Source organism: Daucus carota, chromosome 2 (assembly GCF_001625215.2).
Source record: "Daucus carota subsp. sativus chromosome 2, DH1 v3.0, whole genome shotgun sequence".
Taxonomy (NCBI): Eukaryota; Viridiplantae; Streptophyta; class Magnoliopsida; order Apiales; family Apiaceae; genus Daucus; species Daucus carota.
Genome location: NC_030382.2, coordinates 19,687,616 through 19,712,780, shown reverse-complemented (window position 1 = coordinate 19,712,780; position 25,165 = coordinate 19,687,616). Strand labels below are relative to the sequence as shown.

General features: G+C 41.3%; 1 non-coding gene across 1 annotated transcript; it reads right to left on the bottom strand.

Moving 5' to 3' along the window:
• Positions 1 to 14,739: 14,739 nt before the first annotated feature.
• On the bottom strand, positions 14,740 to 14,846 carry LOC135150908 (small nucleolar RNA R71). Its single transcript, XR_010289369.1, has one exon. It is a non-coding gene; the product is annotated as a small nucleolar RNA R71 (small nucleolar RNA).
• Between the last annotated feature and the right edge of the window lie 10,319 nt (positions 14,847 to 25,165).

Genomic DNA, 25,165 nt, shown 5'->3' with positions numbered 1-25,165 from the left:
AAGTTGAAAAAAAATTAGCCCACGTTCCCCCCGCGCCCCCCTTTTCCCTGCCCAATTATTTCCCTCCATCTGACTCAGAAAATTTTCAACATATCTCCCCGCTCTTTTCAACTATACAGAAGTAAAATATATATAAATAAAACAATAAATTTAAAATCTAAAAAAAAATCAAAATCAAAAACAATTTAAAAACTCTATCGAACAAAAAAACTCGCGCAACTCTCGAAGCTCACTCAACTCTCTCGAAGCTGAAGACCCCGTCGCCGACTACAAGCTCTGAAGACCACATCGCCGACTACAAGCTCTGTTCTCACCAGGTCTGTGTGCTCTGGACTTCAACTCTGTGTGCTCGAAGTCGGAGTTTATAAATCAAAGTCGGAAGTTATAAATCGAAGTTGAAGGTTGGCTCGGACATTGAAGAGATCGGAGTTCAATTGAAAAGGTCGGAGGTTAGAGCTTCAATTCGGTAAGCTTTAAAATTGGGGTTTTTAATTTGAAACCCTAATTTTTTAATTACTTGAGTCTTTGATTTTTTTAATTGTGTGCTCTGTGTTCTCACCACCTTTGGACTTCAACTATGTGTGCTCGAAGTCGGAGGTAATAAATCAAAGTCGGAGGTTATAAATCGAAGTTGAAGGTTGAAAAGCTCAGAGATTGAAGAGGTCGGAGTTGAATTGAAGAGGTCGGAGGTTAGAGCTTCAATTAGGTAAGCTTTAAATTGGGGGTTTTAATTTGAACATGTCTGTTTCTTGCATGTCAAATTTTAATTAATTTTTATATTTCTAGTAATTGTGCTGCTCTATGATGTCTATTCTACTTTTTTTAGTAGTGGGGGATTTTATTTGGAACCCTAAATTATCAGCATGTTAATTTTCTGCGGTGGTTTTGTCCACATAGACTTATTTTCCTTGTAAATGATCTTCATATGTGTGTGTGTGTATTTTTATGATATGGACTTGTTGTTATGATTGTGCTATTTTTTCAACCACAATCATCTCATGACAAAGTCAGCCCAACTGTAAAGATTGTCAAATACTCCTCTGGATGTATGTGATGCACAGCAATACAGGAAAAGAGCCGTTAGTATATTCCAGAAGGCATAAGCAGACAAAAGGGTAATATAGTCTTCTAAGGATTGAAGTCAAGCGTAACAGTCAAAGGGCAGTTCAGTAAATGAAGAAGGAAGCACATAAGAAGAGGGGAGTATGGGAAAAGAGGGTTATGCATTTTGAGTATTCTGTTTTGTATTACTTGTTAAGGAGTGTACTGGCCACTCGAAGGTCCAGATTATCGCTGTTTTCGTGATTCCTAAACTCATATCTATATAATTCTCGTATTAGCTCTTGTTCATTTCTGCAATTACATAAGTAATACATTACAAGTGGTATTAGAGCGTTCATCCTATGGGTCCGCCGAGCATCAATCAAAGAGTTGAGGCACTTGAGGAGCGTCTCGCAGATCTAGGTACGACTATGTCCGATCTGGTAGCTAAGTCTGCAGAGAAGGCGATGGAGGCGTTGCGCCTCTCTCTCACTGAACTTCTGCTAGAACACCAAACCCTAGCAACCCAGAAATTGGGGACGGAGGTCGAGGCTCTCGCGAGTCGTTTGGAGGGCCGGGTATCGCATAGTAGGGAGTACCAGGAGTCCCTCATCAACACTATGAGGAATGAACAGATCAAGTTCCAAATAGAGATGCGGAGTACCCTCTCGGATTTCCAATCAATGCAGATCCCAAACCTAGATGGGAGTGTGAATCGACCCCAGCCTCACCCCATGGGCACACTAGCATCTCCTGGAGTTGGGGAGGAGTTTGACAGAGGAATGGGGGCCGAGGCGGAAAGTTCGGGGGGCGTCGGTTGAAAGGCCATGGGTTTGGTGGTGCAGGTTCGGGAGGAGGACCGGGAGGCTGGCGTTACCGGAAATTAGATATGCCCATCTTTGAAGGGGAGGACCCGGATGGATGGATCTTACGGGTGGAGCGATATTTTACTTTTTATCGCTTGAACGAAGAGGAAATGCTTGAGGCAGTGGCTGTTGCACTGGAAGGGGATGCCCTAAGGTGGTACCAGTGGGAACATAAGAGGCACCCGATTCGGCGTTGGGCTGATTTCAAAATGTTCATCCTACGCCAGTTTCGATCCTTTAATGGAGGCTCGTTGTACGAGCAGTGGTTGGCTACGGCCCAGACTTCTTCGGTGACTGATTTTAGGCGACGTTTTATCGAAACTGCAGCTCCGTTAGAGAGGGTTCCGGAGGACATTTTGATGGGGCAATTTATCAATGGGCTTAAGGACGAGATCAAATTGGAGGTTAGGTTGTTAAATCCATTGAGTTTAGAGCAAGCCATGGAGCTAGCCATACGGGTGGAGGAGAAAAACAATGGTTCCAGTGGTAAGAAAGGGGTTTTTGGAGGAGCAAAATCAGGTTCGCTCAGCAACTACAGTAAAGGGACATCCTCAGCAACGAGCTATCAGCAGGGGTTGCCAACTAGCCCTCCGGTTACAAGGCATTGGGGGTCCAGCTCCGCCAAATCTCAGGCATCTGTTAGCAGTGCCAAGGTAAGCTCAATCTCGCAACCCACTACTGAAATTCGTAGATTGACTGAAAAGGGGCTCCAAGAGAAACGAGCTAAGGGGTTGTGCTATCGTTGTGATGGGAAATGGACCGTGGGTCACAGATGTCGGAAGAGAGAGCTCAGTATTCTGCTAATTGAGGAGGAAGATGAGGGGACAGAATGCGAAGATAGTGTGCCACCATCCCCAACAGAAGAGATTTTGACTGAGGTGTCCTTGAACTCGGTGGTTGGCCTCTCTAATCCTAAAATGTTGAAACTTCGAGGTGTGGTGGGTGATTATGAGATTATGGTGTTGATCGACCCCGGGGCAACCCACAATTTCATTTCCATGGAGTTGGTTAAGGCTTTGGAATTGTCGGTCGACAAGACAGAGTGTTTTGGGGTGTCCTTAGCCAATGGCGACGCGGTACGGGGAGAAGGAATATGCAGGCAAGTGAACTTGAGGTTGAATGGGGGAGTTGAAGTAGTTGAGAATTTTTTGCCCTTAGCTTTAGGCAGTTCGGACATCATATTGGGGGTGCAGTGGCTTGAGACGTTAGGGCCGGTCACCACCAATTGGAGGACTCAAGTGATGAAGTATGAGGCGCATGGGCAGCCAGTGACACTCATAAGGGATCCTTCACTGGTTTGTGCCAAGGTATCACTAAAGGCCATGATGCGAGCAGTTAAGAAGGCAAAAGGGGGATTTTGGATTGAATGTGGTAAGATGGAAGTGGTAAGGGAAAACAGTTATGGGCTGAACAGTGGTGTACCCAGCAGTTTAACAGACACAATTAGTGCCTTCTCGGGGGTGTTTGCTGAGGTTGCAGGCCTACCGCCCAAGAGAGAGCAAGACCACTCGATTGTCATGAAAGAAGGAAGTAATCCAGTGAGTGTCAGGCCCTATAGGTACCCGCAGTGTCAGAAAGATGAGATCGAAAGGATGATTGGTGAGATGCTAACGGCAGGGATAATCAAACCGTCCACCAGCCCATTCTCTAGCCCAGTTTTGTTGGTTAAGAAAAAAGACGGCTCATGGCGTTTTTGTGTAGATTACCGGGCCCTCAATAAGGAGACGGTACCGGATAAGTATCCAATTCTGGTGATCGATGAGCTACTTGATGAGTTGCATGGGGCGACGATATTTTCTAAGTTGGACTTGAGGTCGGGGTACCACCAAATCCGGGTTCGCGAGGAAGATACTCACAAAACTGCCTTCCGAACCCATGACGGGCATTACGAGTTTCGGGTGATGCCTTTCGGGTTAACAAACGCACCAGCCACATTCCAGTCATTGATGAATGACATATTCAGACCCTATCTACGCAGATTCGTGTTGGTATTCTTCGATGATATCTTGGTGTATAGTCGGAGCATGGAGGAGCATAAACACCACCTGGCTATAGTGCTGCAAGTACTGAAAGACCACTGTTTATTTTCTAATCAAAAGAAGTGTGAGTTCGGTAAAACAAAGGTGGGATATCTGGGTCATGTTATATCCGAAGCCGGGGTGTCTGTGGATTCAAGCAAGGTCGAAGCTATTCTGGATTGGCCTGAACCCACTAATATTAAAGAACTGAGGAGCTTTCTGGGCATGACAGGATACTACCGGAAGTTCATTTTCCGATATGCACAAATAGCCCATCCTTTGACCGAGCAGCTGAAAAAAGATAATTTCGGGTGGACCACTGCCGCAACTGCAGCTTTCCAGCAGCTCAAGGCCGCCCTGACTTCAGCTCCAGTCCTGAGCATGCCGGATTTCCAACATACTTTTGTGTTAGAAACTGATGCCTCCGGCTACGGTATTGGTGCCGTGTTAATGCAGTTTAATAAACCTATAGCCTTCTTCAGCAAACTCCTAGGGCCCAGGGGACAAGCCAAATCCATTTATGAAAAGGAGCTATTGGCGATAGTTATAGCTGTTCAGAAGTGGAAGTGCTATTTGGTGGGTAGACATTTTGTGATCCGCTCTGACCAACAAAGTTTGAGGTTTTTGACACAACAGCGGGAGGTCAATTCTGAGTACCAAAAATGGATGACGAAGCTGTTAGGCTATGATTTTGAGATTCAATTCAAGGCAGGTGCAGCAAATAGAGTTACAGACGCATTGTCACATAAAACAGTAGGAGATGTGGTTTTGAACACCCTGGTATCTAGTCAGTGTATAGATTGGAGTAAGTTGGAGCATGAAGTATGTAATGACAAGGGCCTGCAACAAATCAAGGCTGATCTGCAGTCAGGAAACCGCGAATACAGCCATTTTAGTGTGATTAATCAGCGCCTACTCTTGAAAGGGAGGTATGTGCTACCCCAGTCTTCTAGTTTTATTCCTGTTCTATTACATGAGTATCATGATTCTGCTATTGGTGGTCACATGGGGGAAGTTAAAACATATGCTTTGGTAGGTCGGGAATGGTATTGGAAGGGTATGAGGCAAGACATTTCAGATTATGTGCGCCGTTGTGTCACTTGCCAGCAACAGAAGCTTTCACAGCAATGCCCAGCAGGGTTGTTACAGCCCGTAAACATTCCCTCGAAAGTTTGGGAGGAGATTTCTATGGATTTCATTGAGGGACTACCATTATCGAAGAGGGTCAATACCATTCTGGTGGTTGTAGATCGGCTGACTAAGTACGCACACTTTATTGCGCTGCGTCACCCGTTTGATGCGTTTTCAGTGGCACGGGTGATGGTGCAGGAGATAGTACGCCTTCATGGGTTTCCCAGTTCCATTGTGTCGGACAGGGACCGCATTTTTCTCAGTACATTCTGGAAGGAGATGTTCAGGTTGCAGGGGACTGAATTGAAGAGGAGTACTGCGTACCATCCTCAAACGGATGGGCAGACCGAGATAGTCAATAAGCGATTGGAAACTTATTTGCGTTGTTTCATTGAGGGTAAGCCGAAGTCGTGGGCTGAGTGGTTATCGTGGGCAGAGTTTTCGTATAATGCTACACCCCATTCGTCAACCAAGATGAGCCCATTCAAGGCTTAGTATGGACGTGAACCGCCTTCCATTGTTAAATTTGATAGGGGCAGCACAATTGTGGGTAGCTTGGATGATATGCTGAGTGAGAGAGACGCTATCCTGGATGAACTGCAGTTTAATTTGGTGCAGTCACAGAACAAAATGAAACAGGCTGCTGATGGGCATCGTAGAGAAGAAGCTTTTGAGGTCAATGATTATGTGTACTTAAAGCTGCAACCGTACCGGCAACAGTCCCTGGCTAGACGCCCATTTGATAAGCTGGCTGCCAAGTTTTATGGGCCTTTCCGAGTGGTGCAAAAGATAGGGAAATTGGCGTATAAACTAGCTCTGCCTGAGACCAGTAAGGTGCACCCCGTGTTTCATCTGTCTCAGCTGAAATGTTCAGTAGGACCGTTGCCAGTATCAGCAACTATTCCGGCTCAGTTGACAGCTGACATGGAATTGAAGGTCGAACCGGAAGCAGTGTTGGAAGTGAGGCAGAAGCAAGAAGGCAAACAAGTATGTTTGGAGGTTCTAATCCAGTGGAAGGGGCTACCGTTGTTTGAGGCAACCTGGGAGGAAGCTAGTATCTTGGATCACCAGTTCCCGTCTTTCCACCTTGAGGACAAGGTGCGTCTTTGGGGGGAGGGTAATGTGATGCACAACAATACAGGAAAAGAGCCGTTAGTATATTCCAGAAGGCATAAGCAGACAAAAGGGTAATATAGTCTTCTAAGGGTTGAAGTCAAGCGTAACAGTCAAAGGGCAGTTCAGTAAATGAAGAAGGAAGCACATAAGAAGAGGAGAGTATGGGAAAAGAGGGTTATGCATTTTGAGTATTCTGTTTTGTATTACTTGTTAAGGAGTGTACTGGCCACTCGAAGGTCCAGATTATCGCTGTTTCTGTGATTCCTAAACTCATATCTATATAATTCTCGTATTACCTCTTGTTCATTTCTGCAATTACATAAGTAATACATTACAATGTACCAGTCTTTTAACTGGCAAAGTTACAGCCAGAATATTCCCAGTTAATTATTAAAAGTGTATTTAAATGAATGGATGAGTACACTATTTTAATTTTGCAGGAAAAAATGTCACAACAAATAGCAACCACGTATTTACAAAAGCTAGTAAAAGTAGAGATAAGCATACCACTGCTGAAGATCAGCATTTCAGGTTATTGACATCATCAAGTTGTAACATATATATGGTGTTTGAAATCATTGGAATAATGAAGGACTTGTAACAAAAATGTACTGTACATGTTATTTTTCATGTTTCTTGTTTTGTATCCAGGCCACATGGTAGACAGAGGATCTTAATGATTTATCGACTCCTGAATTCTGATACAAAAACACCTTAGATGGCTTAAAATGCAGCATCAGATAAACACATATTTCAATTCGGAATATCCTTATTCCAAAACAAATGACTGGTTCATGAATGTCGGCCAGATATGGGTTTGTCTTGGAAGTCTATAATTGTATTGTTCTCTTGGAGTTTAATTGGTTTTTAAGATGTTGGGTTATGAAAATTGTGTTCAAAGAAAGCTTATTGCATATTAGAGTACACATTGTAAATGAATACGTAATATATGTAAATAGCAGAGGTATGAAGACGTGTACCGTTGCTGCTTATTGCTTGATATTAGAGTGTCTACATTGTAAATGAAATTGTATTGTCTATAATTGTATTGTTTTCTGAACGATATGAAGTTCGATTTTGAAGAAAGCTTATTGCTTGATATTAGAGTGTGTACATTATAAATGAAGTTATAGTTTGGGCCACTGGTTGATGAAATATGATCTTCTGGTTGTAGTTGGTACTTGTTTCTCAGCTTTTCTGGTGCCACACTTGTTTCGGTCGTCTTTCTTCTCCATAGAGACTCACCTGTTTCTGGTTGCAGTTGGTATGTGTTTCCACACAACAGTTTTTTTAATGTTACCTTTGTTTGTTTGATTTCTGTACAAGTGTTTTATAGGAATGTACGATTGTTTGAAAACTCAAGCACAATGTCAAAGTTTATTTACACCGTTGTACTTATTATACACACAAAATGGTTTAACATAAAAAACTGTTATTTGAAAGCTTACCTACAACAGTTTAGGTCCAAAACTCATATTTATCTTAGTTTGACACACAATGGTTTATATAGCCTAGAACAATTGTTTAAAAGTTAACGCACAACAGTATAGTTCATACAAAGTGTTATTTTTATTTATTTACACAATGGTTTGATAAATAATCTATTATTTTTGTTTCTTCATAAACAGTGGTTCGCTCGTTTTTGATATATAACTTGTTCTAAAAATCAAAGCATTTACAAAAATACCAAATACAACCAACTAAATAAAAAATTAGTTTGATCATGTCAAGCTACCATCAAAATTTTTAAATATTTACCATATCTCTAATCTTTAGTGATTGCTTGGTTGGATTCATGTCACTGTGAGGAGCAAAAACATCTTTCTTTCGACTTTGAGCAACTCATTAGCCCTTGTTCCATATTTTCAGCTCGTATTAGCCAGTGAAGGCTGCAAAATAAAATAAATTAGTAGTGGCTAAGTCACCATAGTCTTGTATACACTGTACATATCAGAAGTATTTAAATCACCAAAAGATATAAGTAACTTGGACTCATATACTAGTGATAAGCATAGAGCAATACACACCTGATCTTTAAAAACCATGTGAAAGCATTTCATCTGCTTCATCCAATACAAACATCTTCATCCCCTTTGTTGGATTGCAGAGGTCTTTTTAAAACCTTTAAAACATGGCACTTGTATCAGCCAACAGTAGGAAATATGAAAATCGATGCTAGAGGACTACATTCCTATTACCCCAACTAATTTTACAATATGTTTGCAGTTAATCTCTCTGCAATCCTCGTACTGGCCATAAAATGAACAGAACTGTACTCAAGAGAAAAATAATGAAGGGTTGCTCAATTAATTCGGTGACACATTCACCAAATCAACATATCCATTATACTTATTTTATATACAATATGAAGCATAAAACCTTCTTTTTTACCTCGTATAGAGACATTCTGATACTGATATCATGGTACTATACTGGTCTTTTCACACGAATTGATACATACTTAATAGTGACAAACAATGAACCTATTTGTGAAGAATTAGGACATCATAGGCTTTGAATCTGGCATCCATCTTGGACAACCAGCTGCAAGACCCTAACCATATGAAAATTAGAATTTTTACAACTATCTAAAAATTTCCGAAACAACTAATACAAGCTATGTATTCTATAGTGCAGTAAATCTCAGCCAGAACAAATAGATCTTCGGGACATTTCCTAAATGACTAAAAGAGTCATAGACTATGGCACTACATACTACAAAATAAAAGCGAGTCGGCAAAATTCATCTTTAATATAATGTACTTGTTGCTCAGTGAATACAGAACTCAACTGAACTAAATTCATATTCAATTTTATCATTATATATTTTATATGAAGAACTAGGCCGAAATAACAAGACAACCCTGTGATTTTAACACTAAAGTACAACTTTACATACATATATAATCACCAAATTAATGTCATAAAAATATAAATAGCTAGAACAAATCCAAATACAAACCAAAACTTAACCGTACAATTGCAAACAAAATTGATATTAAAAACTAAACTATACATAAATAAAAAAATATACAAAAATACAAACTGCGCAAATTCAAAATATTAACCACGCATATCCAAAATCCACAAAAACTGAACAATTTAATGCAACATAAATTAAAAGTAAAAGATACACGCATAAAAAGTGAAGAATACTTACTAATTGTAGATGACCCAAGTTAGACAACAGACCAAGGCAACAAACCATAAAAAGACATTAAATTAAAAATCAATATTTGAAATTTGTAGTGATAGAGAATAGACATATTTCAGCTTCGCATTCGCCTAATTAATAGGAATCTATATATATTTATGTACTATTTTCGAGCTTGGGTTCTTGTAATTGAGATTTAGGGATTATAAACTAGTTATAGAGATTTAGGGATTATAAACTAGTTATAAACTATTTTCAGTTTTGATTTATGGTTTTAAGGTGAGTAAGAGGTCGAGAGAGGTGAGATTGTGAAAGAGAGCGAAAGACAGTGAGAGATGAGAGGGACGCGCCAGGAAAACTAGGGTTCTTTCTTTGGTTGAGATAGGTGAGAGGGGGGATGAATGTGAGAGAGTCAATGTAGGTGAGTAGTATTTTGTTTTGATTAATATAGTTTGATTTTATTTTTTGTTTATTCTCGTTTTCTGATTGCTACTGAAAAGAATTGGGGGGAAGAAATAATGTTGGCGGATGGATAATTTGGTTTTGAGAGAGAGAGATAAAGCAAAAAAATTATGAGTCATCCGTTCACGTCACGAGTACGCGTTATAAGCTTGTTCAGAATCTAATCTAAAACTTAAAAGTTATACGAAATTCTCAACGTAGTAGAGGATATAATAATTGTATGAATATGATTTATAAATAAATACAAATTATGATGGCCAAAATTTGGTATTTTTGGTATTCTTATGACACGTATAATTCTAAGTATATTGTTTATTATTAATAAGGAGTATATTTGGAGTGCAAAGAATAACGATACTGTTGTTGAGTGTTTCCTATTTACGGTCTTTTTTTTATTACTAATCTTGTGAAATTCAATCGCGAATTTTTTTGATCTATTAAGAAGAAGATATGATACTTCTTTAAAACAATAAGAGGTATGCATCTACCTTCCATTGCGGTTGACTATGCCGTTTGGATTTGAAGTGACACTTTTTCAGTTTTCAAGCACCCCTAAAGCATTTCCTACCTAGTGGAAGACAGGAAATTTATCATACTATTTAAGTTAAAAATTTACTAATGAATATATTAACTATTTGTTGACGTTGTCCATTATTTATAGGTACAAATAAAAGTTGCACTTGAAGATATGGAGACCAATAAGTCGTATGGAAATTCTTTTCTTAAAAGCATGGAGAAGAATGTTTTTGGAAGTCTTTTCAAGGAAAAACCAAACGTAATGCTTAAAAGCATGAAGAACAATATTTTTGGAATGCTTTTCAGGAAAAAGCAGACTGGTTCTGAACGTTCAGTACTCCCAATCAGAAGTAATAGTTTAAGGCTCCCAATTAAAAGTGAAAGTTTAGTTCTCCCAAGCAAAAGACAGAGAAAAGATGTTCTGTTTAATGAATGTAAAATCTCGCTGAATAAGGCAAAGGAGAAACAGAAGAAAAAAGAACTACAAAGATATAGGAAGGGGAACAACAGCCAGATAGTAGTTGCGCACTCATAACTACTATATCTTTTACAGTAGGATTTACTATGCCGGGAGGTCTCCATCAAAGTGGAGAAGTTGATGAAGGATCAGCCGTTCTTTCAAAAAAGGCAGCTTTTAATACGTTTATGGTATTAGATGTTATAGCTTTGCTACTGTCTTCATGTTCTATGTTCATCTACTTCTTTGAAACTATCTATGACGATCCCGACCAAGTATTCAGCCTCCATGCAACAACAACTGGACTCAACATTGTTTCTGTCATGTTGATGATGTTAATATTTATCACAGGAACATATGTGGTATTATCCCAATCAGCGGCCCTCGCCATTACAGTTTGCGTCATTGGTTCACTTTTCTTTATTTTCGTCATTGTTCACCTGATGAAGTTTGTACGTTCTCGTCGAGCAAAGAAGAATAGAGATTGAGTATGTCTGACGCTATCTGTTATTTTCAAATATTTGTGTAGTTCAAGTTATGATGTATTGTAAAAGGAACGATGCTATCTAGCAGGATGGTGTGGTAGACTAGCAGTTGTGAACACCCTGTTTATATTTTTAAATTATTATTGCTAGGGAGCATTGTTTTATTATTGGGTGTAGTAAAAGACAATGTTGTGGTGTTTGGTTGTGGTGATTGAAAATAGAGGGGATGGAATGAGATTTGAACTATAATCTAGTTGAATGTATTATAGTTTCATTTTAACTAGAGCTCAAACCCTCCATTCTGTGAAGGAATGATCCATTTCTTATCATACTTATTTTCAACTCAAATCTTATCATACAAAATTTGGTATCAGAGCCAACAACCATGAATAATTCTTTTGTTGTTCCAAAACTTACCAAAGAAAACTATGGTCACTGGTGTATCCGAATGAAAGCTTTGCTAGGATCACAGGAAGCATGGGAAATTGTTGATAGAGGCTATGATGAACCTGAGAATGAGGGAGCCTTGAATCAGGCTCAGAAAAATAATCTACTGAAAGCACGAAAACAAGATCAACAGGCTTTGTCAATTATACACATGGGCTTAGATGAAGCCATGTTTGAAAAGGTGGCATCAGCATCAAAAGCAAAGGAAGCCTGGGAGATTCTGCAGAACAATTTTAAAGGTGTTGACAAAGTGAAAAAGGTACGATTACAAACCCTACGGGGTGAATTTGAAGCATTGCATATGAAAGAATCAGAATCAGTCCCAGATTATTTCACAAGGGTTTCTTCTGTTGTAAACCAAATGAAGAATTATGGAGAAAAAATCGAAGATTCTCGTGTCAATGAAAAGATACTGAGATCTTTGAATACAAAATTGCAACTTGTTGGAATCTTTATTGAAGAATCAAATGATACGGAAACCATGACCACTGATCAACTCATGGGATCATTACAAGCATATTCTGAAAGATTATTGAAAAAGGAGGAGACGGAATCCCAGGTGTTAAAAACTAATGCCTCTGTTGAAGACAAAGACAAGCTGCTGTATTCACAACATACTAGAGGGAGAGGCCGTGGACGTGCAAATCAAAATTTTAACCGAGGCAGAGCACGTGGATATGTAAGCAATAGATTTGAAGGAAGAGAGCAGACAAATCAACCAAACTGGCGAGGACAAGGACGTGGTCGCAGCAGAGGAGGAAGATCAAATTCTGGAAGAGGTGGAAGGTTCATTGAATGTTATAATTGTGGAAAATTTGGTCACTTTGCCAAAGATTGCTGGTTTAACAAAAGGGTTGAAGAAAAGGCAAACATAGCTGAAACAGGAGAGCAACAAGATGGAGTTTTGTTAATGGCCTGCAAAGATACTATTCCGGAAGAGGAGGTTCTTTGGTATCTTGACAGCGGTGCCAGCAACCATATGTCAGGGCTCAAACATCTATTTACTGATTTAAAAGAACTAGATTCTGGTTTTGTTTCTTTTGGAGATGTGATAAGCGTGCATTTTATCTTAATATTGTCCCTATATTTTAGTAATTTTGTATTTAATTGGATTTTTATTTAATAAATATTAATGTTTTATTGTAGGATGCAAGGAATTCTAATTAAATATGGATTGGAGTTTAAATAGAAAGACTTGGAGTTTAATTCGAATAAAATTCGGATTTTAAAGCTTGCTGCGCAGCATTCATTGTTTGGGTCATATATGGAGTTCCGTAAGTCCAAATCAAGTGATTCAAGAGCCCACGCGAAGCTTAGAACAAGGCCTTTAATTCAGAGGTGGACTTGCATTTTTATCCCAGTCTAATCAGCCCAGAATCAGAGTCAAAAAGTCAACTGCGAATTTCCACTTTTGGAATTCTATTCTGATTCGGAAATCTCCTTGTATTTTCATTAATTCATTAAAAAATACTTTTAATAGAGATATTTTGGGGATTAGTATTCAGACCTAATGAGAGAGGCACAAGCATAGAGAGAGAAGAAGCAAGATGTAAGAGATTTCAGCCACGGAAGACATTCAGTGGATTTGTTCCTTCATCTTTTTGTTTAGATTTCTCTCCTTAACTCTTATTCTTATGAACATGTTCTCTTCATCTTTGGTTGATTTTGAGATTTTGAGTATGAACTAATTGTATAAAGTTGGGATTTTTATGGAACCCTAGCATGAGGATTTTGGTGTTTTGTTAAGAATATTGTATGCAATTTCATGGTTTACTCATTCGAGTGTTTTTCATGTTAATACTTGCTATTGTCTGATCAACTGTAGTGGGTTATCGAGTTAATCATAATACTGAGAGGGTTATGATTAATTGACACAAAACTTGAATGGTGCATGATTATATCTTTGATTATAATTTAGTTACGGTATAGACATATAGTGTGACCATGCATAGCTTTGTGAATTGATGCTTAATTGGATTCCGAATATTCAATTGGCATAGACATATGTTAGTTTATTTGTAGGAATTATACCATAGTGATTTCGAGAGAAGCCTATGACCATTGAATTCTAGCTAGTAAATTGTGATTTGCCGCAATATTTCGCGACTCTTTTACCGATATTCTTGTGTTAGGGGGAAGTAATTATCCTGACTTATCTTCTCATATTTGAAACTCTTTAAGCTCTTTAGTATAATTTTAGTTGGTTAAATTTACTTTTAGTATAAAAACCATCACCAATTTATTGTGTGTTCGATAGCTAGACTGTTAGATTTTATTTGTGATTGATACGTTTAAATAGTCCTTGAGGAACGATATCTGGTATTTATTACTATATTACTTGTTTGCGATTGTGTACACTTGCACATTAGTATTTTACGCAACAAGTTTTTGGCGCCGCTGCCGGGGACTATTTTAGTTATTAATTGCGAATTTGATATTCTCACAGTTTGGTTTTTGTTACTTATGTTCTAACGGGAGTAAATTTTTTTGTGTTCATCAGGTCTCTTTGTGCATGAGCAAAAGACACCCAGTGGTATTTACTTTTGATCCTGAAATTGAGCGAACATTCAATAGAAGAAAAAAAGCACAACGCAAGATCAAGCAAACACTAGTAGCTATGGATGACAACGTTAATAATGGAGACATTCCAGCGGGTGCATTTATTGTGGATGATAAAGATCGTGCTATTCGGCAATATGCGGCACCCCGTTTCGAAGATTTAAATTCGGGGATCATAAGACCCAATATTCAAGCAACACAGTTTGAGTTGAAGCCGGTCATGTTCCAAATGCTTCAGACTATTGGTCAATTCAGTGGGATGCCTACCGAGGATCCTCACCTTCATCTTCGTCTATTCATGGAGATTAGTGATTCTTTCAAATTTCAAGGAGTACCTGAAGATGCTTTGCGCTTGAAATTATTCCCTTATTCTGTGCGAGACAGAGCTAGAACCTGGCTAAATTCTTTACCGGCAGGATCAGTCACAACATGGAATGATTTGACAGAAAAGTTCTTGAGCAAGTATTTTCCTCCCAATATGAATGCAAAGCTCCGGAATGAGATCAATTCCTTTCAACAGCAGGATGATGAATCTTTGTATGATGCATGGGAGAGATTTAAAGAATTACTCATAAAATGTCCTCATCATGGTATTCTTCATTGCATTCAGATGGAGACTTTTTATAATGGTCTCAATGCTCAAACAAAGATGGTGGTGGATGCATCAGCAAATGGGGCTCTTCTCTCTAAGTCCTATAATCAGGCTTATGAAATTCTTGAGACAATTGCTACCAACAACTATCAGTGGCCATCTTCTAGAGCTCAAACAGGTAAAAAGGTAGCTGGAATCTATGATGTGGACTCTATAACTTCGATGAAGGCTCAACTAGCATCTATGGAGCATATGCTCAAGAATCTGAGCATGGGCAATAATCAATCTAAGGAGCAATCCCTCAGTTCACAGATTAATCAAACCAAGAATGTTTCTTGTGTATTTTGCGGTGAGGCTCATACTTATGATAGTTGTCCTTCAAATCCAGAATCTGTCTTTTACATGGGAAATCAAAATAAGGGTGGCCCTTACTCGAATACTTACAATCAGTCATGGAGGCAACATCCTAATTTTTCTTGGAGCAATCAAGGGGCAAATTCTGGAACTTCAAATGGCAATGTAAAGTCCAATTATCCCCCGGATTCTCTCAACAAGCACCTCAGTCTAATTCACTTGAAAATATGTTGAAGGAGTACATCATCAAGAATGAAGCTAGTAGATCTCAGACTGAAGCTTTGGTCCAAAGTCAAGCGGCATCCTTACGAAACTTGGAGAATTAGGTTGGGCAACTAGCGAATGAGCTAAGGAATAGACCACATGGCACTCTCCCTAGCGACACCGAAAAGCCTAAGGGTGTTGGAAATGAGCATTGTAAAGCCATGACACTGAAAAGCGGAAAAGTTTTGGGGAACAATGCTACTGATGCCAAACATGATGATTCTGTTGAACCTAGTGGCAATGAGGAAATTTCTGATGATAAAGAAAACGATAATGACAAGGTATCTCCACCAAGGGCTTCTCCTGAAAAATCACACATTCAGCCACAACTTCCATTTCCTCAACGGTTTCAAAAGTAAAAACAGGATGTTCAGTTCAAGAAATTTCTTGATGTTTTGAAGAAGCTTCACATCAATATTCCACTTGTAGAGGCTCTTGAGCAGATGCCTAATTATGTGAAATTCATGAAGAACATTCTTACAAAGAAGAGAAGGTTGGGGGAGTTTGAAACTGTAGCTCTAACTAAGGAGTGTAGCTCATTCTTGCAACATAAATTGCCTACAAAGATGAAAGATCCAGGGAGTTTCACTATTCCTTGCACTATTGGTGACTCTTATTGTGGGATGGCATTATGTGATTTGGGGGCTAGCATAAACTTGATGCCTATGTCGGTGTTCAGAAAATTGGGAATTGGAGAAGTTCGCCCTACTACTGTCACTCTTCAACTAGCTGATAGATCTCTTGCTCATCCAGAGGGAAAGATTGAAGATGTTCTGGTCAAGGTAGATGTTATAGAACTAAAAACTAGGGTGAGCGATTCGTGCTTTGGACTGGTCTCGGTGCGAGATGCCTACGTATCTTCTGGGTGAAGAAGAATCAAGTCCAAAACGTAGTTCTAGTTATGAGGGGTAGAGCCCTTTATATAGATGCTTCGGAGTCAGAAGTTGGATGGAAGTATGATTCCACGTTCCAGACTTCATATCGAAGTATGCTTCGAAGTAACAGATAAGACAGAACTCTTATCTCATCAGGAACTTCGGGATGTTTATCCACGAGAGTTATTTGTATCATAGGACTTGGCTTCATAGCTGAACCTTTGTATGGGCCTCGAGCCCATCCGAGTCTTCCTAACGGCCCATACACATCTGGTTCGGAGCGTCCTTGGGCCAGGACGGAATTTCTTATGATTAAACCGGCTATGCGGGCCTTTATTGGATCGGGTCGTAGTACTTAAGAAACCCAATCCCTATCATTTGCCCCCCAACTTTCGACAAATATCGTAGTAATTTATCGAAAGTTTATAGAGGTTTACACATCTTATATTTTGCCGCATTCCTTATCGAGATAAGGTCTTTGGGTGTTCTCGTATTTTTCGAGGCTAAATTCTATTTTACTGGAATTTTTGGGATTAAATTCCAATTTTTTAGAATTTTTCGAGCCCTTTGATAATTTTCAAAATAATTTTTGAGAATTAAATCGCAACTTTATTCTATTTTCCAGATTTTTGGAATTAATTCCAATTTTTTGGAATTTTCAGAATTTAATTAAATAATTCTTTAATTTGATCAATCACTCCTCGAGCGAGATGTATCTCCTGGGCGTGCCTTGCCACGCCAAGGAGACGTGTATGCTACCACGCCTAGGAAACATGTCTCCTGGGCGTGGTTGCTTTAAGCCAGCCAAGGCTGGTCAGTGTGATGCTTCCTAGGCGTGCCTAGGCACGCCAAGGAGACATGTTATCTGCCACGCCTAGGAGACATGTCTCCTGGGCGTGGACGAGTTAAGCCAGTCGTGGCTGGTTTTTATGATGCTTCCTTGGCGTGCTTAGCCACGCCAAGGAGGCATGTTTTCTGCCACGCCTAGGAGACATGTCTCCTGGGCGTGGATGAGTTAAGCCAGTCGTGGCTGGTTTTTATGATGCTTCCTTGGCGTGCTTAGCCACGCCAAGGAGGCATGTCTTCCACCACGCCTAGGAGACATGTCTCCTAGGCGTGGGTTGTCGATACCTATCCTGGCTCGCCAAGTCGATGCTCCCTTGGCGTGCTTTTGCCCGCCAAGGAGGCGTATTTACAAGCACGCCCAGGAGACATGTTTCCTGGGCGTGGATAAGTAAGGCCTGTCCCAGCTGATCAAGATGACGCTTCCTTGGCGTGCCTTGCCACGCCAAGGAGGCATGTTGTTTAACAGGCCTAGGGGACATGTTTCCTGTGCGTGGGCTGGTGATGCCCGTCATAAGTTGAAGAAGTTGTTGTTCCCTAGGCGTGCTATGTCACGCCTAGGAAACATAGCTTTTAACCGACGCCAAGAAATACGTAGTCACTTTATTACCTTAATGAAATTATCATTTATTTTTTAAATAAACGATGCTTTTGTTCAACAAAAGAATGTGCCCTAGGCGTCGCATGCCACGCCAAGGAGACATGGTAGGTGCCACGCGTAGAAGATGTGTTTTGGAAGCCTTGCAGTGTTATATGTTGTGGGCCTTAGTCTATAACTTGTCAGGCCTATATAGCTTATTTTTCTTTTAATTTCCCGAGTGTCTTTCAGAATTCTCGAGATCCTTCTAGAATGGGTTTATTTTTTCAAATTCGTGGGCTTCCCGCCTCTGACACGGCTTAATGACCGGCCCAAAGCCCATTTTACCGGTAGCAACCTGTTCATTTTAGGGTTTACCGGCAAGTGAAAGGGTTGAACTTTTTCTATATAAGTGTGACTTGAGATTTCATTTCTCATTTCACACAATAGTTTCCAAGTTTACGAGCTTAGAATCCTCTCAAACACTCTCAAAATCCTTTAGTTTTTCGGCGAGTTCTCAGGCGCATTTCCGGCCGTCTGCAAGTTTTTTCCAGATTCCGGCCGATATTCAAGTCTTTTTCCAGTTTCCGGGCGATCTTCAAAGATTTTCCCAGATTCCGATCAGTCTTCTTCTTTCTTCATCAATTTCTGGGTTTTCGGCATTCATCCTTTTGAAGATCAATGGCGGATTCGTCCTCATCCCAGCAATCCCAACTTTCTCAGCCTCCCGTGGCTCGTTCTCGCGTTAACCGAGGTAAAAAATCCCTCGTTCATGCTAGCGTTTTTTCTCTTCGTGATCTTCTTTCTGAGTTTGGTCAAGCCTTCCCTAATTTACTTCATCTAGATGCTTATAAGTACCCTTCCCAGTATAAGCAAAAAGACGTAGATATTATGGCCAAACTTTTTGGAATCGAACATCCTTATAGGGCCGTGGCCCCAGGCCCAAATGATCGGGCTTGCTACCCCAAGCCCGGGGCTATTCGAATCTATAAAGAAACCTTTTATGCTGGATTTAGGTTGGCACCTCCGATGTTTGTCTATAGGCTTTTAGCTGAGGCCCGGGTGTGTCCAACCCAACTCCAGCCCAATGGCTGGAGGTTTATATACTGCTTTATGGTCCAATGTAGGAAGCACAACTTGGAGCCCAGTGTGGCTGTGTTTAGGTATCTTTTCAAATTTGTTAACGCCCCAAATGATGAAGGCTGGGTCAAAATCCAGTATCGAACACTGGGCCGTAGCATTTTCGTTTCAGATTCGGCCCCTGATTCCCTCCCTAACTGGAAGAAGCAGTGGTTTTATCTGTATATGGAGGGGGCAGACTGGGCCGACTATTTTTATTCAGATTTTAGTCGGGCCGAGGATGGGCCAATGAGGTCCCTCAAGTTAGGGGTTGAAGAAGAGGCGGCCATTAAGGTTTTAACGGCCGACAATCTTCACCATTGTTCGCTGTTAATCTCCGAGGCATCGCTTCAATTGCACGGGCTTAGCGATTTGGGCCCTGAGGGTATGCCCTTTTTATATCTTGCCTATATATACATGTATATTTTTTATGTAATGGCATGGACTGGGCCGCTAATTTTTCATGATCTTTCTTTTCAGCCCAAGTTGCTTTAGGGAGCATTTTCCAGAAGCGGGAAACCGCCGCGCAGAAGGCCGTGCCAACTGAGGTCTCGCGCACCAAGCGGCCCAGGAAGGAAGGGGGAACTGGGCCTGTGGAGCGGGTTCCCGCTTTTTTGTCTCCACGGCCCACCGCCGTTGAAGAGGATGATGGCCCCTACGTGGTCCAATGGGGCCTGTTAAACAAAGACACCATTGTGGGCGATTCCCGGGCCGCCGCGGAGTGGTCCAAGAATGTGGTCACCCCTCGGGACCGGGCCCATGTGGTCGAATCGTCTGAGGACCTTCAGATTGAGCTCCTGGGGGCCCAAGCCGTGGCTACGGTAAGCCCAATTTTTATATGCTTTCTTGCTTCTAAGCCCACTTTTTTTTTTACTTAGAAAATTCTCTATATGTTTTCTTATCTATATGTTTTTACTGTGCAGGTTAACACCTACCTCCAGGCCGCCGTCCATAATTTGAAGGCGGTTAGGGCTGAGAAGGCGATCGCGGAGCGCGATCGCGATCGTTACTTCGAAGCTTCGACTGCCAATTTTGAGCAGTTCCGAAAAGTACTACGACTACAAGGGTGAAGAGGGAGGCCATTGCCGACTACAAGGCGTCGAAGGAGTTTGAAGACCTCCTCAACGTCGAGTACGACGCTAGTTTCCCCGAGACCTTCAAGTCTTGCTGGGAACGGATCGTTGAGGAACTCGGGACCCAAATCGAGGGGGTCACCTTGGAGCGCTTCCCCGTTCCGAAACTTCCAAGGGAGGAGGCATCTTCCCCTATGGAGGTCGAGAACCTCGGGGATTCGCACCCAGATGACTCTCAGGGTGAGGAGATCCCTTCCGAGGAACTCGCGATCGTGGATCCTAGCAAGGCTGCGGAGGATATCGGGTCGAAAACCCAAGAAGCCCAAGTCCAGGATGCCGTGGCCCAGGACGAGGAGGCCCAGGAGCAAGAGAAGGCCCAAGAGGACCTGTTTGATGATGGGCTCCCCTAGACTAGGCTCTCTCTCAGCCCTGCGTGGCTTATTTTGTAATTAAATATTCGGATATTTATACCCTTCGGGGTTTTAACTTATATATTTAAATTCTCTTTTGTCTCACTTTTTAATCTCGTATATTTAGCATTCTTTACTTAGAATACTTTTTGGATTAACTCTCGTCTTATGCTTTTTTATGCTTTTCTGCATATCGTGCATTTAGTTTAGGATTTCAAACCTAACAATAGAATATCCTTAACTTAGGATTAAAATTAAATTTGGGAGACCAGGTCTTAGAATAATCTTCTGATTTTTGTAATCACCCTGCAGGGTTTAACTCCTACGAGTCAGTATATTATTTTATGAGCTTTCTATCCAAAGTGGTTCGTACTTAGGATTTCTAGCTTTAAGCGTGTAAGTTCAAACTTGAAACTCGTGGTCGTTTATTGAAGAAAACATAGGTGGAAACACAAGTAAGAATAACTTGAATAAACAAGTTAGATAATCCTCAGGACTTTATTAATATCATAGTAAAAGAGATAAACTACTTTCGGAAATCAACTACATGGCAGTGGTCGACATGACCTTATTTTCGTGGTAGCTACTAACTTCTGTTATCACAGAGTAGACATTAAATATAATATATCTTTAAGTTGGTCGCATGCCAACTTCTAGGGACTTCAACTCCTTCCAAAGTTTGAAGTTTGTATGAGCCATGGCCTGTGATAGTCTTAACTTGGTAGGGGCCTTCCCAATTTGGAGCCATCTTGCCTTTGGGACCTACTCCTGAAGCCTCAATTTTCCTAAGTACCAGATCTCCTTCCCTGAAATATCGCTCCTTAACCCGTAGGTTATAGTAATAGGAAGCTCGTTTCTGGTTTTCCACAATCTTAGCATGAGCTTCGTCACGAATCTCATCAATCATATCAAGTGCAAGTCTCATACCTTCTTCATTGGCTTCTGGCTTATACTGCTGGACCCTGGAGGATGTATGAGTGATTTCAAGTGGCACCACTGCCTCGGCTCCATAAGCCAGCTGAAAAGGGGGTTGCCCCAGTTGAAACTTTTAAACTCAGCGTTATTGAACTGAGTCCCATTGTCTGTAACCATGACTCGAGGTATTCCGTATCTGCAAATAATATTTTCCCACACAAACTGAGCGACCTGCTTGGTGGTTATCTTGGCCAGTGGTTTGGCCTCAATCCACTTAGTAAAATAATCAATAGCTACCAATAGAAACTTCCTTTGCGCGCTGGCAAGTGGAAAAGGTCCAAGAATATCCATCCCCCACATTGCGAAGGGGATAGGAGTATTGATAGATGTCAGCATCTCAGGTGGCTGTCGTACAACAGGTGCAAACCTTTGACAACGATCACACCTTTTCACATAGTCTTGAGCGTGCTATAGCATATCTGGCCAATAGAATCCAAGGCGAGTCACTTTATGAGCCAATGCTCTTCCACCAAGGTGTTGGCCACATACCCCTTCATGAACTTCTCTAAGGGCTTCTCGAGCCTCATCCGGCCTCAAACATCTTAAATAAGGGATCACAAATGATTTTCTATATAAGACCCCCTCAATGAGTACATACTTAAGGGCCCTTACCTGTAACTTTCGCGCTTCATCAGCATTAGGCGGTAGATGACCGCTTTGTAAGTACAACTTAATCTCATCCATCCAAGTGGCCCCTGTGTCAATAGGGGCAACTAACTTTGCTTCGATACTAGGGGTTCTCAAAACCTGATAATAAACGCTTCCTGAGCATACCTCATCATCGGAGGATGCAAATTGCGATAAGGCATCAGCCTTGGTATTCTCCTCCCTTGGCACATATTCTACCAAGCATTCTTCGAATAGTGCCATCTGGGTCTTTACAATCCTTAGATATTTCAGCATAGTCTCCTCACGGGCTTCAAACTCACCATTCACTTGGAATACTACAAGCTTTGAGTCACCACAGACCTTCAAATTCTTTACCCTCAAGGTTCTGGCTAGACCAAGTCCTGCTATCAATGCTTCATACTCTGCTTCATTATTGGTGGTCGGAAAGTCTAGCTTAATAGCATATTCCACAGTAAAGCCATCAGGGCTTTGGAGCACAAGTCCTGCACCACTACCTTTTGTTTTTGAAGCCCCGTCAAAAAATAGTAGCCAATATTCTTTAGGTTTTTCTTCCTTAGTAGGTTCTTCTACCTTGTCTCCTTGCCCCCCGACTTCCTGGTTGCTAATGGTGCATTCAACTAGGAAGTCAGCTAAGGCCTGAGCTTTAATCGCCGTTCGAGGTTTGTATCGGATATCAAATTCTCCAAGCTCAATTGCCCACTTGATCAATCTTCCACTAGCCTTAGGGCTATGTATAACATTTCGGAGAGGTTGGTCTGTCAGGACTTCTATCTTATGAGACTGAAAGTAAGGTCTCAACTTCCTCGAGGCCGTGATCATGGCCAAAGCAAACTTTTCGATCACTGAGTAATTGAGCTCCGCTCCATGCAGAACCTTGCTCACATAGTATACTGGTTTCTGGATTTTGGATTCCTCCCGAACCAATACGGCACTTAGCGCTTGTTCCGAGACAGCTAAGTATACATACAAGGTTTCACCATCAATGGGTTTCGATAAAAGAGGTGGCTCTGCCATGTACTTCTTCAGTTCCTCAAAAGCTACCTGGCTCTCTTCTGTCCACTCGAAGTTCTTAACTTTCTTCAAGGCTTTGAAGAAAGGTAAGCATTTGTCTCCCGACTTGGATACAAATCTTCCTAGGGCCGCAATCCTTCCTGTCAGCTTCTGTACATCCCTTATATTCTTGGGAGGTTCCATGTCAAGGATAGCTTTTATTTTGTCAGGGTTGGCCTCGATACCACGTTTGGAGACCATTAGACCAAGAAACTTCCCGGAACCAACCCCAAAGGCACACTTGGCCGGGTTTAACATCAGCTTATGCGTCCTCAGGACTTCAAAGGCCTCTCTAAGGTGTTCAAGGTGATCCGCTTTGTTCAAGCTTTTCACCAACATGTCGTCTACATATACCTCCATAGTCTTACCAATCAGATGCTTAAACATCTTGTTTGCAAGGCGTTGGTATGTTGCTCCTGCATTCTTAAGTCCAAAGGCCATAACCAAATAACAAAATACGCCAAAGTCAGTGATAAACGATACCTTGGGTACATCGTCCTTGTCCATCCGTATCTGATTATATCCGCTGAAGCCATCCATGAAACTCAGCATCTCATGGCCAGCAGTGGCATCTATCAGTGTATCAATTCTTGGAAGAGGGAAACAATCCTTGGGACAAGCATCATTCAGATCAGTGAAGTCTACACACATCCTCCACTTTCCATTGGCCTTCTTGACCATAACCGGGTTAGCTAGCCATTCTGGAAATTGAATTTCCTCAATAAACCCGGCTTCCAACAACTTATCGACCTCCTGTTTAATGGCTTCCTGCCTTTCGGAAGCGAAATTTCTCTTCTTTTGCTTAATCGGTTTCCTATCAGGATTCACATTCAACTTATGGGTCATGAATAAGGGATCGATACCTGGCATATCGGCCGCTGTCCAAGCGAAAACATCACGGTTGTTCCATAAGAACCTCACAAGTTCTTGCTTCAAATCTTCCTGGAGTAATGCTCCAACATAAGTGACCTTTTCAGGTTCTTCTGTATACAATTGGATTGGAACCAAATCTTCGGCAGGCTTGCCTCTCATTTCCTCTTCTTCTCGGACGTCGAGGTCCTCTATAGGTAATACTTGCCCCCCGGATCCTCCAGATCTTAATGCCCCAATATAACAACTTCGGGCCATTTTCTGATCTCCTAATTCTTCTCCAATTCCGTTCCTAGTCGGGAATTTAATCTTCATGTGGTAAGTGGATGGGATTGCCTTAAAAGCGTGTATTCCGGTCCTTCCAAGGATGGCATTATAGGTTGACGAAGCTTTAACAACCAAGAAATTTATCATGCATGTGGCTTGTCTAGGTTCGGTACCCATAGTTACAGGGAGTTGGATCATGCCTTCAATCTTGGTTTCCACATTGTTGAAGCCATATATAGGCATATCCGAGGGTGTTAGTTGATTATCGGAGTATCCCATCTTTTCATAGGCATCATAGAACAAAATATCCACCGAGGCTCCATTATCAATGAGCACTCTTTTTACGGACGAGTTTCCAATCACTGGTGTAATTACTAATGGGTCATCATGGGGGAATTTTACTTTCTCAAGGTCGACGTTATCGAATGCCATTGCATAGTCAATTTTTGCCCGCTTCGGGGGTTCTCCAACTATACTCATTACTTCCCTTGCATAAGCCTTCCTCGAGTTACTGGAAGTACCAGCGGCTGTAGGCCCTCCGGAGATCACATTAATAACAGGCCCTCGAGGCTGAGCTCTCTTGTCATCGTTGTCTCTTCCACGATTATCATTGTCTCGATGATTCTTGTCTCCATCTTTGGTAAATTTGGATAACTTTCCTCTTCGGATCAAGAACTCAATCTCATCCTTCAACTGCCGGCAATCATCGGTCTTATGTCCTGTGTCTTTGTGGAATCGACAATATAAATCTTTGTTACGCTTCTCCGGATCGGTCCTTATAGGCTTCGGCCATCTAACACTTTCGTCCTTCTCAATTTCCAACAGGATTTGACTCCTCGGGGCGTTAAGCCTGGCATACTCAGTAAACCTCGGCCCCACCTTCTTCTTAGCAGGCGATTTTTCCTCGTCTTCCTTCCGGGAATACTTATTCTCAGCGTTATACTCCGTGTCATTCCCACGTTTCCTGAAGTTAGTATTCGGTCCCTGATTGTTCTGGGATTTTCTCAAACTTTC